This window comes from Rhamphochromis sp. 'chilingali' (genome assembly GCF_963969265.1).
Source record: "Rhamphochromis sp. 'chilingali' genome assembly, chromosome: 18".
NCBI lineage: Eukaryota > Metazoa > Chordata > Actinopteri > Cichliformes > Cichlidae > Rhamphochromis > Rhamphochromis sp. 'chilingali'.
In genome coordinates this window covers 27286192-27292343 of record NC_137945.1, presented here as the reverse complement: position 1 = coordinate 27292343, position 6152 = coordinate 27286192, and positions in this window count along the sequence as shown.

The window sequence follows — 6152 nt, the reverse complement described above, 5'->3', positions numbered from 1 at the left end:
GTTTCCGAAGTAACAAAGAGGCGACTGGATTGCAGCCATTCAAAGACCAAATATAACGTCCCAGAACCCTCCAGCTCACAGGTTAGTCTGCTCCAAGCATTTACACGAAGGTCAGTGTTTTTTAGTAGTTAATGCGTCATTTTCATAACATAATTGGTGATATAGGTTACAAGCAAGTCTGGCGCTGAACAGAAATTGTCGCACTATGCTCCTTTATTTATTGTGCATAAATAGTGAATTGTCCTGACACAATATTGCGTTTCGCTTCTGTTATTATGGTACATTGACAAAAACATATACTTTTATTCACAGGATAAAACAGTTGTTTTGTATCACTAATTGCCCAGTACGATTACAGCATACAGTATTGTTGTCACTGCTACATTTCTGTGATGCTACCAGAAATTATTTCCACTGCTAATTAATTACCATTGAGCTCAAAGGTCCTATTAATAAACGGTTAACGAATGTGTATTTATGACGACGATTTGTGAGACTGGTAAACTTATGATATGTACGATGGTCTTTCGTTCTACACGGTGCATTTCAAGGTCCTGTACCCATCCGTCGGTAAACTGTACCTGGGCTTGTTGCAGTGACCGGAAGTTACTAAACTTCACGAGTGTATGCACTCACTCCAAGAAGCTATAATTATAAATATGCATATAAATATGCTACGATGAGATAGCTGACTTCATCTAACTAGCAAATGTTTTCCAGGCTACGTTGGTGATACAGTTTTTTTAATGTGTATGATATTTTTGTCATGCGATTTTAAAGCTGGTCCTACAACCACATCCAAGAATAACATGCAGCTTATCTCAGAACTGTCGGTGAAAATTATTCTTGGAGCTAGCACTGTCTAAAAACAAGTTCATATATCTCACTGAAATGTTACTCTGTAGCTGATTGTGTCTTATTTTAAGTGTGATGAGATATTTCTGACTAGAAATTAGACAAATATACTTGGTAAGATTTTGAGTTTTTGCAGTGTAGCAGATTGCTCTCTAAGCCAGGTATAACTTCCAATGTGAAATTTTGACTGGTAACTAGTAAAGGAATTATTCAAATCCAATGACACTGACTTTGCAAAATAAAATGTTTATCATATTAATACAAACCTCCAGAATAGGCCATATAGAGTAGATGTTTTTCATTTTTATGTCACTCCAGAAAAGAAAAAAGAAAAGAAAGAAAAAAACCAAACTGTTACATTACGTTAGATTGGTCTTTCAGTCACCTGGGTGTCCGCCAGAAAGTCTCTTTGCTTCTTAGCAACAGCTCAACTTTGTATGATTTATTAATGCATACCGTGAATACTACAAACTCACATTTTTGAGAGTCAGATGGGCTTTTCCTCCAGGGACTGAATAAATTAAAATGGAACCATGAAATCTCGTATGAGGCGCCTGTTTGGGAATAACAATGGGATTTAAATTTGTCACAACCATCGTCATGTAGCTTTTATGTCAGCACAGATCACTGCAGGCTGTTTTTATATAGTGATGTATCCTGTAAGCTGACAATAATTAACTAAATGACTACCCAGGGTGAAGATGATGATGTTAAAATTTACATCACCACATCTAATTCTGTTGAATTTTAAAAGCCCAACGTTGTCTCTTTTCATACTTTAGCAGGAATCAATTCTCCCTTTAGTTGTAATAAAGTTTCAACACACCGTCACGTCTACATGTGTATTTCTAGGTTTCACCAGTGCCTCGCAGCTTTAATATCGTGGATTGTAGTTTAGCTTTTAGCCAGCGTCTGACTTTGAGACTCACAGTCTGTGGTGTTTGCCATCCCAATCAGCTGCATTGTCTCGGAGACGACCCAGATCTGACCTCGAGTCTGACGACTTCAAGGCCACCGCGACGGATGGTGAGGCTGTGTTTGCAGCAAACACTGATCTAAATTCATTAACCCTCCCACAAACACTCTCCCAAGATTTGTTTGCAGGGCCAGTCGAAGGAGCGGTAGGCAGTGATCTCGAAGCACTTCATGATAATCCTTGAATTTATACATAATTGGAGTGGCTCTGCAAAGCAACAGGAGGCTGCTCTTAAGAAAGTAGATTTTAGAAAAACTGCAAAGGACCCTAAGGTGAGAGACTGACCTAAGAAAGGAGAACATGGATTTGGATCTTTAGTTATGTAAATAAAATTAAAAATAATCTTTTGCTGGAAAAACAGCACATATTTAAAGATGAATTATCACGTTGTGTTTAAGTAGGATATACTGGTTCTGTTTTACACTATCAGCAGCCTACTGGTGACAGAAATAGTACAAAGTCTTGGAGACTAACATTATTATGGGCAGGGATAGCTCAGTAGGTAGAGTGGTGGCCCCATGATCGGAAGGTCGGGGGTTCGATTCCCCTGAACAGCTACCCTGAGGTACCCCTGAGCAAGGTACCGTCCCTACACACTGCTCCCCGGGCGCCCAATGGCTGCCCACTGCTTCACTGAGTGAATGGGTTAAATGCAGAGAGGGATTTTCCCCACGGGGACCAATAAAGTACACACTTTCTTTCTATTAAAAACACTGTATTAGTTCACATATATGCTTTCCTTTAAGGCTTTGCAGTGAATTCTGGTGCCTGTATCTGCATGCTTGTATCTTTGCTGGTGCAATCTTCCTAGCAACAACAAAGCAAGCTAACAGAGCTTTGATTAAAACCTAGCATGAGCCAAAGCAGGTGCTTTATGCTAAACTTGTTTATCTAGAACTGCAAATATTTCAACCTCTCCTCCAGACCTTTCACATGACATGACTTGGTTGATGAAATATCACGTGTGTGGGTATCACTACCACACCCATGATAGCTTTCCTGCTTTCTATAAAATTGATACATTTTTAAATTAAATTTTTAAAACACAACGAGCCTACCGTAAAAGGCAAAAAAAACAACAACTTCATGATGGATTTTTCTTACCTTTCTTGAAAAACTGAAAAAAAGAAGAAGAACAGATGTTTTACGATTTATAGTTTACACTTCCTCACAAAACTGCTATTTCTATCGTCAGCTTCAGACACTCTCCTCGTTGACGTCAGAGACTTGAAGTGCAGGCAACTTTGATTTTCTTGTATGTCCTTAAAGATGATGATGTAAATCACATGACTCCTTTTTTCTCCTTATGAAGCAGTTGTACGATGTGCTGAGTCAAAACATTGTGCTGTGAATAAGAAACCTGAGATTAAAACTGCACATCCGAGGTGAAGCTTGAATTTAAACCAGAGTGTAAGTGAGAGAAGTTGTGGACTGTTTTAAATGACTTTCACCGAAAAAAAAAGTAGTAGAAGAAGACTGACTTGCAGGTAATGCATACAGCCTGATTTAAATACATAAAACCAAAGCGAAGACGCGTGAGGGTGGCGATGCTTGTGCGATATGACTCGGGGGTGAAAGAAAAGGCAGATAGAAAGAGACACAGTGAAGAGTGGCGTGCATTCTTCTAAGCCTGGAGTCACATTATACCAGCTCCCCGGGACACCACTTGCTCCACCGTTGCCAGTAAAAAGGCCTCATCTCCCTGTCCTATGGGAATAATATCTCGGGGAGCTGAAGAAGCAGTGCTCTCCCTTTAAGGCCTGTCAGACACTTTGACAGCAGGCGTAAATTTAATCCTCAGACCTGCTGGGATGCTGAGGAGCCAAGCAGCGGGAAAGCCTTTCCTACTTCAAGGACCTTGGCTGGCTCTGGGATAGCCTGCCAAAAAAGCTTTAAAGCTGATGACAAATTCATTTTGTGCAGCTGCACCCCTACTCCACTACAAAAATAAGGGGTTAATGATACCTCAGCAAACAAACTTTTTGAAATTATTATTTCAAGGAGTCTTTTTCCTTTTGGTAAAAGGTAAGTATTTAAAAAAAAAAGTCTTTTACTTTGCCTGAAATGGTGGTTGTTTTGTTTGTGGCGTGACACCAAGCCTCCAGTTGAGAGTTTGGCCTGTGGCGCTGTGGGGGCCCGTCTAGCTGGAGAGGCATTTTGATAGGAGTTGATTATGTAGAGAGACAGTTGCTGAGATGGCACAGAGGCAGAGGAAACCGATTTTTACAGCCATGCAAAGAGCGGATTGCGCAGCAGCAGCAGCAGGGTGGCCCGAGGCCTGCAGGGAGAGAGGTTTATGAATATGTTTGTATCCGAGTTTTCCCCTCCTCTTAATGTTGAGGCCATGCTAATCGCTTGGTGCTCTGACTTCTGGAAGCCTCCCAGTGGAGGGCAAATTGCACAAGTTTTCTACGCTAAGATTTCGAGAATTTTTGAAGTGGTCACACCTAATCCACAGAGATGAAAACCATTAAAACGGAGGAGGGCTGATTTCTCTCTCCTGCCATAACACTCGTGACATGACATCTCTTGGTCAAAGAGAAAAATCCAGGCTTTTGTCAAATCAAATTCTCAGATTTTAATCTGCCCATGAGTTAATGAGTTGAGCACAGGACTGCCCACCCCGCACCTCAATTTGCGCGTAATTATCTGTGCAATTTTTAAATAAGAACTTACTTTTGGATCATATTTGTGTCGACACACCGGTAGCATTAGCATGTTATCCTTAATAATATGTATACTTTTGTTGCATTCTTTATAAGACTTTGGCGCTCAGTCCTTCCTTCAGAGCACTCAATCACTGGGCCCCGGGGGGTTGTGGATACCTGCTCTTTGAAGCACTGGGAGAGAAGAAGCGAGAGCAGATTCAGGATGTGGGAACATTTGTTTCTGAATACTGCATCTTCCATAGAAGAGCAGCGACAGTAATCTATAGATGATGTCTGTTACATTTAAATGTATGCAAAGAACTCGATATCCTAAACGCAGCACTGTAGGGAAAGAGTGAAAACAATATAAACAGAAATAAATCAGGTAGAAAACATCTCTAGGTTCATCTACTCTAAGTGGAAACCGACCAAAAGTCCTCCTTCATCCAGGTCACATTTCACCAGGGGAAACTAGCATTCCCATGATAACAATAGCGATAAAGTCTTTTTAAAATACATTTGTTTCATTTGTACAACTTTCTGCCACCAAATCACCTGTGAGCTACTGCAAAACTTACATAAGTAATCTGACTGACGTGAAAGTACTACTCCTAGATTACTAAATCACATGACTCCTATTTTATACTCTTGGCATTGGCTCCCAATAGATTTTAGGATTCTTTTTGAAATTCTTGTACAGAACACTAAATGGCCCAGATTCAAGGGGGAAAGAGGCACCGAGGCTGTGGATCAGTTTATCATTACAACTAGCAGGCAAAACGTTTTTATTTAAATAGGCTAAATTTTATTTAATTGTTTATTCTAAAACTACCTGTTTATTTTATTGCATTGATTTTTTTAAAGTGACTTTTATGGCACATAATGTTCCTATTTTGTTTACTCTTTCTGTGTACAGACTGTTTGTCTTTGAAAAGCACGTAATATCTATCTATCTATCTATCTATCTATCTATCTATCTATCTATCTATCTATCTATCTATCTATCTATCTATCTATCTATCTATCTATCTATATATAGATATATATATGAATAAATTATTTACTTATTTAGACTGTTATTGATAGAAAAACAACTATCAGAGGGCAAACACACAGTCTGTGATCAGTCTAGACAATGGAAGCACTGCTGACACTCTTGAGGAATTAATATGTGATGATGATGATTTTAAGATGATCTTTGTCTTTTCCAACACGTGTTCCTTAAAGTAAAATGCGTTTAATTGAAAAAATGCTTTTTTTAAATTTAGCATTCTTCACGCTCTTTGAATATGACAAAAAGTAACTGGTAATCTTTATGTCAAACAAAATTCCAATCATGCCCTCAGTGCTAAAACAGATGGCCATTCCAAAGTTGTATTTATTTTTAGCTTTTCTTTATATCCCAAATGATACTTGAGTGTAGTAAAAATGAATTTTTAGCTTTCACATGGTCAGACTCTGTTTGCCCTCTTTAGTAGACCATGGCTGAGGCAAAGTCTGAGGGTAATCTTTACCTCTCAGTTTATGAATATGTTCTCATGACTATTAACTAGGCTATAAAGCTATTCAACTGTGGCATCATGCACAAATGATGGGTAACCGTCCACCTTATTGGACATGATACAGCCACCAGTTGCGAGACCACGGCAACCTGCTACAAACCAGCACAATCA